Below are 13739 nucleotides of genomic sequence, written 5' to 3'. Positions count from 1 at the left end.
GACATCATAACATCGCTCACAGGCCTGCATCAGGGACAACACAAAGCCCTGCTGGATCTGCGGGCCGACCATGATCACCTGTTCCAGGCCATGATGCAGGCTCAGCAGGAGGACCGCGAGCTGTTCCGGAGCTTGCTGGACCGGGAGGGTCAGACGAGCTCGGCCTCCCCCAGTGCCGGCCCCACCCCCCACATGCCGCTCACGAAGATGGGGCCAACCGGTGACCCGGAGGCGTTCCTCGATCTCTTCAATAGAACTGCTGAGGCATGTGGGTGGCCGATGGACAGCTGGCCCATCTGGGTGATCCCACTGCTGTCGGGGGAGGCACAGAAGGCTGCACAACAACTGCCCGTCCTGAACCTCCTGGTCTATGCCGACCCGAGAAGAGCCATCCTCCAGAGGGTCGGCCTCAGCCTCGAGTAACACCGTCAGTGCTTCCAGTCGCTTTGTCTTGACACAGCAGCTCCGGGACTTGTGCCGCAAATGGCTGTTGGCCAGAGGAAGCGACGCCGAGACCATCATCAGCATGGTGGTACTGGAACAGTTCATCTCCCAAAGAGGACTGCCCAGTGGGTCCAGTGCCACCACCTGGCATCGCTGGATCTGGCCATCCAACTGGCGGAGGATCAGCAGGCGGCGTGCTTTGGGATCGGCGAGCCCCTTCCTTCTGTTTCTCTCTCTCTCGCTTCCCCTGTCTCCCTTTTGTAATGTTGATTTTTCTTCATTGTTACTACCTTATGCACTTCAACTGTTTTGAGATGAAACATATGACCTGGAAATGGTCTTTATATATTAGCCAGTGCTCGACATTAACGCTTGTCCGGGACAAGTGAAAGAAAATTTTACTTAAGTAACCTGATCAAAATTTGTATAACAAACAATAACTAGGGCATCAACGAAACTTTGAAGAGAATAATTCTGATTTTATTACTTTCAGTGTAAACGGTGACTAATAACAGATAATGTATTGACAGTATCAAGGTGAGGGTACGGAGAAATCAACACTATAAGTTAGGGATGTGCAACAGTGATCGAGTACTCGACCGCGACATCGATGATCGATCACGTAAACGATGATCGAAATTATTATAATTTTTTTTTTTGATTGGTTATGGCAGTACGTTAGGCGGCGCCCTGATCTCTGATTGGTTAGCTTCCCACTTGATGCCTCAAAAGACGTAAGAAGACATAATAATGGCCTCAAAGTCACGTAGTGATGGCTGGCTTCCCTTTGAGAAGAACGAGGAAAAAACAGTTCAGGGTAAGCTGTGCAGCGCCAAGCTTTCACACAAATCTACAACAAATACAATGCGCTATCATCTAAAATTTGTACATAAAATATTTGGCGATAACAGAGCGGCAACTCAGACGAGCATTGAATCACTTGCCGTAAGACCTAAATGCAACACAGGCAGAACCGATAAGACGACAAAGCTATTCGCTGAAATGGTGGTGAAAGATTTGCTGCCCATTAGTTTCAGGGACAGAGAAGGTTTACTTGTCCAGTGGTACCTGCTGTTCCTGCAACATCTGTTCCAGCGGAGCGAATTTATTCCTCTAAATGTGAACAGGCAGCGCACTCGGCTCTCATCTGAGCACGTAGACCGACTTATGTTTTTGAATAGTCATTTGAATGTTTCACCGGTCGTGGTAAATAATATATATTTTTTTAAATTTTATTATTATTATTTTAGTTTTGAGTTTTAGCCATAGTTAAAATATCTAGGCTATTTGGTCTCTGTTTTATAGTACCTTATAATAGTTGTTTGGTTAAACTTGTTGGACTTTTTTCTTATCTTTTAAAAACTACGTTTCACCGCTGGATCAAAATATGCTGCTAAAGTTATACTGGAAGACAATGTTTTGTTTAAAAAATGCCGTTGAATAAAGTAGCAAAAAAATAAAAAGTATCTTTGTGTGTTAATTTTTAAATCATAGACAAGTAATGAAATGGTTTTTATAAAATAAAAATGCATTTGTAGCCTAATTACATTATATTTGTAGAGATGACGAAAATCCAAATTATTTGTTTGTCATAGTTTTTATCTTAAATATATTTTAAATCTCATTCAATTATTTAGCAATAATCAGTGATTTCCGTGCTGTTCAAAAATATTTATATAATATTTTGGTTGATCAAAAAGTGCAAATTGAATACAAAATATTAATTAAATATTAAAATACATAAAAAAAATAACGATAGTGACACTAATGTGAATTAATTTCACTTTCGTGTTTGTAAAGCGCAATCCGATCGAGTTACACTTTTGGTCAAGTTCACATCTGCATCGGCGAAATTTTTTCAGGTAAAAGTTGCAAGAGCTAGACTACGTCTGATTAATTAACATGAACAATTATGCTGAAATCGCTGCATATCAGCGATTCATTTCATGCTCATATAAGCAATGCCCGATAATGATATTGCTCTTAAATGTTCTATTTTTCTATTTTTATTATTGATATTTTATTACTGATGTTATAATAATGCAGCCGAGCTTTTTTTTTTTTGTCATATTTGTGGGCATAATTCAATTCATATGGCTTCGAAAACGCGCAGGTTTATGGAAAATAAAACTTAACTTAAAAATAAAACTTAATTACAACTATTACACTTAATAACGTAGATGAAAATATAGCACAAATCTGCCATACATTTATAATGAGAACTTTATAGGAATCCATAGTAAAATCTGTCCTTGCCCATCTTTCAGCGCGCTGTCATGAAAACGCATTAGCGGGAGCTCGCTCTCTCTCTCTCGCTCTTTCTCTCTCTCTCTCTCTCTCTCTCTCTCTCTCTCTCTCTGTCTAACTCATAACTTAGCATCCTATTGTGCTGATACAAGTTGTAATGTTACGTCTGATATGTATCTCAGTTATCTGATTTATCATAGGATGTGTCATAGAATTAGCTTCCGTTTATTGGTATAGGCTACTCTTCACCTCAGGCAGATATTTCTAGCTCCTTTATTAATAACATTGCATCATCATAATCATTATCTAACCTGTCCTAATCATGTGTTCATGTTTTCATAGACAGATTTTCATGTCAGATTTTTTATTTATTTATTTTTTTCATTTTCATAACAATCTTCAGATTTTTTCATTATATACATTATGACCATGCCCCGCCCCCGCATAAGCCCCATCCCCGATTAATCGATTAATCGTTTTTGAAACCTATCGATGATCGAAATGAGAAATTTCCCAAAATGCCCATCCCTACTATAAGTGCAACAGCACACACAAAGAAACACATATTGTGGTAGAAAAAATATAAATATTCTGTATAATACTGTATGTGCAACATCACGCGACCAGGAGTGATGTTTTTCCATCTTTCAGCTCAATTGCAAATGTGATATTGATTTTATACATCTTCAGTTAAATAAACAAGTAATATTAACTGACTTACATTTTAGACACATTATGGGACATTTTTGTTCCATTTCAAACGAAAATAGTTCTATAGCAAAGTCAAAGCAGAACAGCCCCGCATCTGCGAGCAACAGTCTTTCGTTACTAAATGATTCATTTTTAAACAAGTCAATGTTTCAGTGAGCTATTCATAAAAATGGTTACTTGCTTCATTTATTGAATGAATCAGCCGTTTGAACAAATCGGTTGAATCAACGATCCACTCATTAAGACAGTGACTTGCTACCACCTACTGGTGGTTTAATATCATATTTAAAAATATCGTTGTATTTTTCCAACATTTCATATTTTGTATGTCAAAAAAGTTAAACATTTTTCTAATAACATAATTTCTTAATTTGGACTGATGGAATTTGTTGATACTGATTTCATTTTAATAGTAATAACAACCATAATGTCTTATTATTCTAATTTAATGTAAGGATAACATGTAAGAATTCAACGTAAATGTAGACATCTACATTATATTTTTAAAAGTTAGAAAGTTTAATCTTTTTAAGTTAAAAAGTGTAAAAGCAATCAATTTAAGGCAAATATCAAAAATATACTGATTAAAGTAATACCTGATAGAGCACTGATTAGACTGCTTCAGAATAAATTACATTTGTGCAAAAAAACAAAAAAACAAAACTTTTTTCCCTGAAAGGTAAATTAGTGTTAGTATTTTGTAAGTATTAACTGTCCATATATTGCACTTGAAAAAGAAGCTATTGTGCTGAATTATATATATATATATATATATATATATATATATATATATATATATATATATATATGTGTGTGTGTGTGTCTGACCAGCTAGTTGTGTCTCAGGCTTGTTACATCTGGCCCAGCCCTCTGGCTGCTACCGTAGGCGCACACCAGGCTCAACATCCCTGGTGAGTCGGTACAGTCAGCAGCTGCTAATGCCGAACCCCGGGGGCCGGTTAACTAACCCGGAAAAGCTTGGGCGCGTGGAGCCCTTGGTGGAGGAAATTCCACCTAAACGGGTCTTTGGACCTTCTACTGCAAACAGGACCATCTCCAGTCGTCTTGACTATGTCTTGCCACTGGGTACAGATGTGGCTGGTCGAGAGAGTGAGGTTGAATGCTGCGCAAATCACCCTCACTTAAATCCAAGTTCTCTGCGCAGGTCATGGCACTTTTTCTTACCATCGTCATTATCCAAGTCCTGTGGTGATGGGTGAGCGACAAAGCAGCAGGCACGGATATGCTGGAAGCTGTAGCCGCAAACATGCACACAGGGGGCTCAGGATATTGGTCGTTCCCTCACTGGACCGAAGCAGCAGTGAAGTCCAAGCACCCTGAGTGACTGAGCAGCCCTATTCAGGATCACACTGCTCACCTCCGTAGTGAGAAAAGGGTTAGAAAAGGTAAACACCTAAACATTGTCTGCTTCAAAACATCCTGGCCAGCCTACCGCAGCTGGCGGGATCCCGTACTTGCGGTCGAAAAACAGAAAGAAAAACAAATAAAATGAAAAAGACCAAAGTGATACCACTCACTGTTGACGCCTGGAATGTGCGCACCTTGATGGACACAACTGGATCAAAAAGACCTGAGAGACGCACCGCCCTCGTGGTCAGAGAGCTAGCCAGATATAATGTGGATGTTGCTGCCCTTAGTGAGACCCGATTGGCCAATATTGGACAAGTGACTGAAGTGGGTGCAGGTTACACATTCTTCTGGAGCGGACGAGGCCAGGAGGAGAGACGTGATGCTGGTGTTGGTTTTGCAGTAAAAAATCACCTGGTTAACCAACTGGCAAGCCAACCCAAGGGGATAAACGACCGTTTAATGACCTTACAGCTCCACCTATTTGGTAAAAAGGTGGCCACCATCATCAGTGCCTATGCCCCTACCATGACCAACTCTGACGAGATCAAAACCAAGTTTTATAATGACTTGGAAGTCCTTATTGCTGCTACAGCCAGCTTGGATAAACTTCTGATACTGGGTGATTTCAACACCAGAGTTGGAAGTGACCATAGATCATGGAATGGAGTCATAGGTGCACATGGTATTGGAAAATGTAACAGCAATGGTCTTCTACTGCTGCAAACATGCTCTGAATTTGACCTACTCATCACCAACACGATATTCCAACTACCAAAGCTTAAGAAAACTTCATGGATGCATCCTCGTTCACACCACTGGCACTTGATTGACTACGTCATCGTGAGGAGGAGCGACCGGCACGATGTCAGGGTGACCAAGGCTATGTGTGGTGCTGAATGTTGGACTGACCATCGTCTCATTATCTCCAAACTTAACATCCGGATTAAGCCTAGCAGACGCCCACAAGGACAAAGACGTGTCAAGCATCTTAACATCACTCGCCTACAACAGGAACACACCAGGCTGGCATTTGTTGAGACTTTAGACCATCACCTGGAGTCTCTAAGCTTCGAGCATACAGATGTTGAGGCAGACTGGACTGCTCTCAAGACCGCGCTGCATTCTACAGCCCTTGAATCACTTGGTGTTCCATTACGTACACATCAAGACTGGTTTGATGAGAACGATGCAGAAATCCGAGCACTCCTTGATGAAGAACATTGCCTGCATAAAATATATTTGAATGACAGCAGCTCAACTTTAAAAAAAGGTTGCCTTCCTCAACATTTGCAGAATTGTTCAGCAGAGATGCCTGGCTGTGCGCAAAAGCTGTGGAGATTCAATCCTACGCTGACAGTAACAACACCAAGTGCCTCTATAATGCACTTAAGCAGGTCTATGGTCCGCAACACTCAGGAACCTCAGCTCTTCTGAACTTAGATGGAACAACACTCCTTACAGAGAACGACAAAATACTTGAAAGGTGGGTCAAACACTACAGTGTGGTCCTCAATCGGCCTTCATGCATAAATGAGGAGGCAATTGCGAGATTGCCTCAAGTTGAAATAAACCAGTCCTTGGCTGTTCTACCATCCATTGAGTAAATCAGCAAAGCCATAACACTTCTATCATCAGGCAAAGCTCCAGGGTCCGATGCCATTCCAGCAGAAATCTACAAGGCTGGAGGGCCTCGCTTAGTCGAGAAATTGACCGAGCTCTTCCAGGCTATGTGGAAATTAGAAGCCATTCCCAAGGAGTTCAAGGATACTACTATAATCAATCTATATAAAAGGAAAGGCAAACGGCAGGACTGTGACAACCTTAGAGGCCTCTCCATACTATCAGTCGCTGGCAAAATCTTGGCAAGAGTTCTTCTGAACCGCCTAATTGTCCATCTAGACCAGGGTCTGCTACCTGAGAGTCCGTGTGGTTTCAGAAAAGACCGCGGAACCACTGACATGGTATTTACTGCTCGGCAGTTACAGGAGAAATGCCAAGAACAAAATGTTGATCTATATATGGCTTTCGTTGATCTAACAAAAGCATTCAACACAGTCAGCTGGGAGGGCCTATGGAAAATCATGGCCAAGTATGGGTGTCCAGACAAGTTCATTGGCATTGTGCGCAATCTCCATGATGGCATGATGGCCAGCGTCAGAGACCAGCAAGAACTCTCTGATCCGTTCCCAATCACAAACGGGGTGAAGCAAGGCTGCGTTTTAGCGCCAACGCTCTTTAGCATGGTTTTCTCTGCCATGCTGCAAGACTCATTCCAGAATTACAACACTGGGATTAACTTCATCTACCGTTTTGACAGTGGGCTATTCAATCTGCGCAGGATGCAAGCCAAAACTAGAGTGGAGGAAGTCACTGTTCGACAACTTTTGTTATAAAAGCTTTCAGCCGTTGACAAGTTTACTTACCTTGGTAGTACACTGTCTCGTGCTGTGCACATAGATGATGAAGTTAACATCAGATTTCAGACTACATCGGGTGCGATTTCATATTAATGTCTGGGGGATTTTCCGATAAGCCATCAGGGGGAGAGCAATGAGAAACACAAACAGACATTGCGCACACAACAAATGACTGTAGAACTGTACATAAAAAAATAGCCTGCAGCCTTCTACAGTTCTTTCCAGTCAAATGATGAGAGAAAAAGTGTGCGAGAGGGAGAGATTTACTCACAGAAGCCATTTCCTCGTACAAGGCCTCAAAACCGCCTTCGAGCTCAGCATGCTGTTCCACTTAGGCATGGTCTCCAAACCAAAGCCATCCACATCACTCTGCTATTGGCTTTGGACTCACAAGGCTAACCACAAGCACATGTTCAGTTGCTCTTAACTAACTCATACAGGAACACTTTAGTTTTGTTGCGAACCCAAAAGTCCTGTACCTTTGATTAAGAAATGTGTATGATTCCAATTAAAGGAGTGAGAGGGAGTGAAAGCGTCATGGTGGTTCTATAGTCTGCTATTGCCTGCAGTCACGAATGTTTTCTGATCTCTATCATGTTTGTCTCTGTATTTATTTATTTATTTATTTTATTAAATTCATAGAGCTAAAAATCCATTGTTCAGGGGTTATTTAATGCATAGCTTTTAACGTTCATTTTTAGATATGCAACATGCTTACCTTTTATATATTAAAAATAAAAGATTATATTAATATGTTTTTTTTATTTGTTGTTTTATTATTATTATTATTATTATTATTATTATTATTATTATTAATAATATTATTATTATTAGTATGTAAGATATGTTATCTACTTAATACTTTTTTATTATTATTACCTGTAGTATGTAGCCTCTAACATAGTCTCTCAGGGTCCAGCCCAGGCCATGGAGGATGTGCAGAACCTCTTCCTGTTTGAGAACGCTGAACAGGCGGTCCAGCAGGATCTTTAACCTCACAGGTACTGCCTGAGTCCCATACAGCATCAGACTGCTAATGTCAAACACCACATTGGACTGTACAATCTCCACCTGCGTCGGGTGGTAGAGATGCTGTGTGCTCAGCTTGTCTAGAGCTATAATCACAAAAAACAACACCACACAATTATTATTATTGCTTAAATGCTAAACACATAATATATATCATTTTCTAATCAGTTTAATAAAAAAACATATAAGATAAATGTTGTGTATTGTCTCTTATTTGAAGCTTATTATCGAACTATGAACTGTCAACAGCCAATCTTCATTTTACTGATTTTCTGTGTGTGAGATAATGAGATAATGACACTTCTATGAAGAAATGAGAATGAGATCAATATTATCTGTTTCTCTTTCTTCTCTGAACTCTCTCTCTGACTCTGTACGACACATGTTTTTTTTTTTTTTTTTTTTTACCCTCAGTCCATTTTTGTGCTGACTAGGTCTTTGCCTGACAATAGACCCTGCTAGACATGAACATAATAAAAAAATGAAAAGATACCTGTCAGAATGGCTGCCAACACTACAGACAAAATGAAAGCTTTATGTCAGAGAAGAGTGAGACAAAGAGGAAGAGAGAAAGGATAGCGGCTGACAGTTCACAGTAAAATTAAAACTAGGTGGATGGCCCCTGTGATGGTCCCTTTAGGCCTGTCTCTTTTCCTTTCATCCCAACCCAACAGGTGTTTTATTTTGTCTCTTTATGAAACCAAGTGTCTGTTTCTCCCACTTAACTCTGTTTTTTGACTATCATCTCCTTTCATTTGATGTTTTCAACTGCTCTTAAGCTACTTTTTTATATTTCTATGCTTTTTATTTTCAGTATAATGAAATAAGTGAAAGGACCGTTATAAGTGAATTAAAAGCTACACGAATGAAGACAGAAGCATGCACAGAAAAGTGAGGGAATAAAGATGGATATGCGAGTCAGCATATTGACTGGCTAAAGAGGCAGTTTTATGAGAAGCAACAACCTCACTGGGCTCAGAGGAGAAAGAAGGGGACCAGATAAAAGGACAAAAAAAGACAGATCATCTTAAACCCATGCAACTCATGAATAATCATAACAACAGTTACAATACATCATAATACTTATGTATTTGCAGTTATATGTTTAAAAGTATGATTTTTTATAATTCACAATAAACACCATATTAAATCTACTTAATTTACAATATAATGGACTGTATCATATCTTGACACTGTTTATTTAAGATTTGCATAGTATCTTACTACAGCTTGTGAGTGGTTAGATGTTGAGTATTATTTCAGTGTTTCCTGTGAAGCTGATGTTAATTAATTGATGTAAGCATAATACTCCAACTGAAAACAAAAAACGAAAAAAACATTTATATGGTTAAATTTTTAACTATAGTCGACTATAAGCGACTTTGCAACTACATGCCAACTAACTCTCATTAAAGTATTAGTATGCTCAAGAATGGTAGAATCTAGTATGATAGAATAAGTTGACTTACTTGCAGACACTTATAGTCAGTTTATCTGTTGGTTGACCATCAAAATAAAGTGTTATCATATATTTAAAGTAGCAGACATACTAATACTCCAATTACTGCTAGTTGATATGTAGTTGCAGAGTTACTTATCAACAGCTGTCTAAAGGGTACCATCAAAATAATCAAACTGATATTACAATAAAATAGTTCAAAACAAATGTGTCAAATTACACATTCATCTGATCTGATCTTATGGCTGTTTGAAAGATAAAATTGTTATAATTATTATTATTACTACTACTACTACTACTAATAAGTGGTCTTTGACTGCTTTAAGTAAAGTAGTATAAGATAAACGGCAAGATATGAGGTGTAAGTGTCATTGAATGGATTCATGCATGAAGTTGATTTTTTTTCTCAGAAAAAAATGGAATATTTTTTGTTGAATATTATTATTATTACTCACACTGATAAAATGTGTCTTTATTTTTCTTAAGATGCAGTATGTTTTATTATACAGCTACATCAGTTATTGTCTTTTGGTTTTTACCACTAGTATTGCAAGATTTATTGAGATCTTGAGAGACTATCAGGCCACAGGTACAATAGACACGCCCTCACATGCTCAAGACTTTCAGAGCGAGAGCCACGTTTAAGACAGCTCCCAAAGGCTAGCTATCAAGCTGCATAAGGTACTTGTTTTGTACATGTATAATAACTGTAATTGTGAATTTGTGTTGTGCTGATTATACTATTCAATGTACACAGCTTGAAAATGCATGAATCAATATTCACCTAAAGACCTCTGAAGTGACAGGCGGCCATGAGGTAGCTAATTTTATTTTACAGTTGTGTGCTAGCAAGCCAAACTGGAGTGTCTAATTGCTTAGTCCTGTAGTTTTCACTGCGTTTCATCGCATCTGAGAAAGCTAATAAATGCGCCCGTACTTGAGAAACCGTGTGCAGTGTTGAAGAGTTACATGAGGCTTATAATACATAATACAACTATGAGAAATATAATCAATTGTAAAAGTGGATGCAACGTGTTCATTGTGTTATAAATCATCAAACTCTTAAAAGCTTTAACCACAAATAAGTAAATATTATATTGTATTAACACTATTATTATGAATATTCATGAGATGTTACAACATATAAGTTTTTTTATAATGCATTATGCATTCGTTATAATTACTTAAGAATACCCTTATAATGTTGTGACAAGTGTCACAACATCCCAAATCAGCTGAACCAACTGGGGGTGGAGTCTCCATTTCCCAGGGCGAGACTGCTGCCATGAGAGCTCGTCGGCTGCAGGATTGAGCCTGCCCAGCATGTGAATGGCATGAAGTGGCCTCAGATGCTTCCGACTGCACAAGAGGAGATGGCGAGCGAGTTGCGAAATGCGGCGAGAGCGAATGTGCTTGTCCTTCAGCAGGGCCCTGAAGCAGTGCAGAGCAAGCCATACTGCAAGCAACTCGAGGCAATTGACGTGTCACTGAAGTCAGGGTCCTGTCCAGGAGCCCGACGCAGCATACCCTTTGTACATGGCACCCCAGTCTGTGAAAGAGGCAACTGTTGACACTACAACATGTCTGGACACTGGTTCTAGGGGAACGCCAGCCCGAAGTCTGAGCACCAGATATTGGCTGAAACCCACCTGTTTTCTTGAGTACTATGAAACAGGGGCTGTAAAAGGACTTCATGTCGGCTGGAAGGACCAGCTCTATCGCTCCCTTCGCCAGCAGGGTCACCAGCTGAAGTAGCCCTCTCACGAGAAGAGGAGCTAGAACGGGGTGTGGCAGAGGACATTCTGTAACTTTAAGGCAGCGGTTCCCAAACTTTTTTTCCTGCGCACCCCCTTCTATGTCCCAACCGGGTTGGCGCACCCCCAATCCCAACTTAAAAAAAAACGCAACAAAGCTGTATTTTATCGCCATATAAAGAATCATGTTTAACCGTGCTTAAATAACCAGAACACGCATGACAATAAAAACATCAACAAAGTTTAAATACAATGCAACAAAACTACGCACAAGCTTCCACTGAGGACGAGTGACAGACACAGGCTCAGTAACAGAAAGCACAGTTATTTGCAGCCGCGTAAAAGAAACATTGCAGCAATAGACTAGGCCTATTAAATGACCATGGAGCTAGCAGCAGCATCATCTCAACCCGAGGCCCGTCACGAATTCAAATGCGGTCCACCATGCTGAACACATTGATTTTTTTTTATTTTTTTTTACATTCATTTACAAATTTACTTAAGAAATATAAGCTATTTTGTGTATCATATATTATTTTCAGACATGAGCAGACCTACTCAGATAACATTACGCATTTAACGAACACATACAAGCATCCACTTTGGCAGAATTCAATTCAAATAGCCATCAACAGCCATTAGTTCGGTAAAATTGAGCATCAGAATGGACAATTTTGTTTTTAAGGGAGAAAAAAAAAGAAATGTGAAAAATGCCAGCGAATGAACACATAGAAAAAAAATAGTTGCATTATCAGTAGTGAAGGAGAGTGCTGGATTTTCGGTTTGCCCCACATTTTACTTGAAGAAGTTCAGGCAAATGGAAACACCATATATTTCATAGCAATCATCCTTAATTGAAGATTATGTGGCAACACATCTCTGGAAAGAACATCATATTATTAAATTCGAATGTACTTTCCATATTTGGATCAGCATAGGGTACATTTGTGAACGCACATTTTCTGCAATGTCGCATGTCAGGGTCATGCTCCCGTGCGCGTCTAAGCCTATTTTAAACTCTCCGCATCTGCGGGGAGACCTTTATGGACCGCTTGGTAGGCGTGACGTAAACATCGTCATTGGGAGAGTGTGTGCGGAGGCTCTGAGAGGACGAACGCGTACCTCCGATTTTTTATGATCGCGCGGACAGGTGCGCGTGGTCAGTAGGCTTCAAAAGCACAATTGCACATGTGGAGGCAGTGTGAAGAAGCCCATTGCTACTCGAACCTGTGCAATCCGCTTGCACTTGGACCATAGTGCGGCCCAGTGTAAAAAAAATGGTTGAGAACCACTATAACACAACGATTATGGAAATTAGAACGACAGTACATTTAATTAAATTGCAATGAAGTTACAGACGATCCAGACTCTCGTCTATGTTGCCTCCAAATCCCCTCTCTCTTGGCCCCTCTCCTCCTGACTAACAACTTTATCATAAGATGTCCGACTTGACAGTTTCCCTGATTTCAGCCAGTTAAGCATATTTATAATAGCCTACTATATATTATGGAATGAATGAAACGAGTTGGCACACATATTAGCCTGCAGTACATACTGCAGCATCTGTCTTCTACTTTCCATCGAAAACTAATAAATTATTGTTTTTTATTTAAAATAAAAGCGATTACAAAGGAAATGTTTACGGTTCATGTTTTTATTGTATGGAAAAAAAATTATTGTAAAAATAAACAGACCGCCATTACATGCGCGCACCACTCTTTGGGAATCCCTGCTTTAACGTAATCGAGTCTTGATTTTAATGCAGAGATGGTCATTTCCCCGCAATGAGAACATGAGTCATCCACGAACGCAGTGTCAGCGTGCTGAAGCTCAGATACGTGACACAGCGATCGTGGCCGGCATGAGGAGAGATATATTGACCACACCCACACGGGCGAAATGACATCTTGAAAAAGATGCAAATTAAACCCGTTACTCTTTTGTGAGAGAAAAAGCTCTTTCAGTGGCGCTGAAGCACTCAGGGGAACATAGGAGCTGACTGTGGGAAACCCAGACAAACTGCTGAATCGCGGCATCACACCAACACTGACTCGATTGTAAACACTCTGGTGATAGCAGCAAGCGATGTGCTCGACTCCAAAGCGAAAGCTTGAATGCGAGTTGCTCGTGCTGCTTCTTATATGCGCGCTTTGTGGGGCGGAGCTCGCAATACAAATTCCGCAGACCAAGGTACTCAGCGTATCATTGGCTCGTTTTGTAACCACTCGAAGGTGATTGGGCTTTCAGGCGAGATCCCATTCGTCAGTCTCTTTCTGATGTAACATAGAACATGACTGAAAAGGAAAT

At 40.1% G+C, this 13739-nt stretch overlaps 1 pseudogene; it reads right to left on the bottom strand.

The window, feature by feature from the left end:
- The window catches only part of LOC113099010 (zinc finger protein basonuclin-2-like), a 233811-nt pseudogene that overhangs the window by 128718 nt on the left and 91354 nt on the right, over positions 1-13739 (bottom strand).

This window comes from Carassius auratus, unplaced genomic scaffold, assembly GCF_003368295.1.
Source record: "Carassius auratus strain Wakin unplaced genomic scaffold, ASM336829v1 scaf_tig00216830, whole genome shotgun sequence".
Taxonomy (NCBI): domain Eukaryota; kingdom Metazoa; phylum Chordata; class Actinopteri; order Cypriniformes; family Cyprinidae; genus Carassius; species Carassius auratus.
The sequence above is the reverse complement of the archived record's forward strand: the minus strand, read 5'-3'. Positions and strand labels throughout refer to the sequence as shown.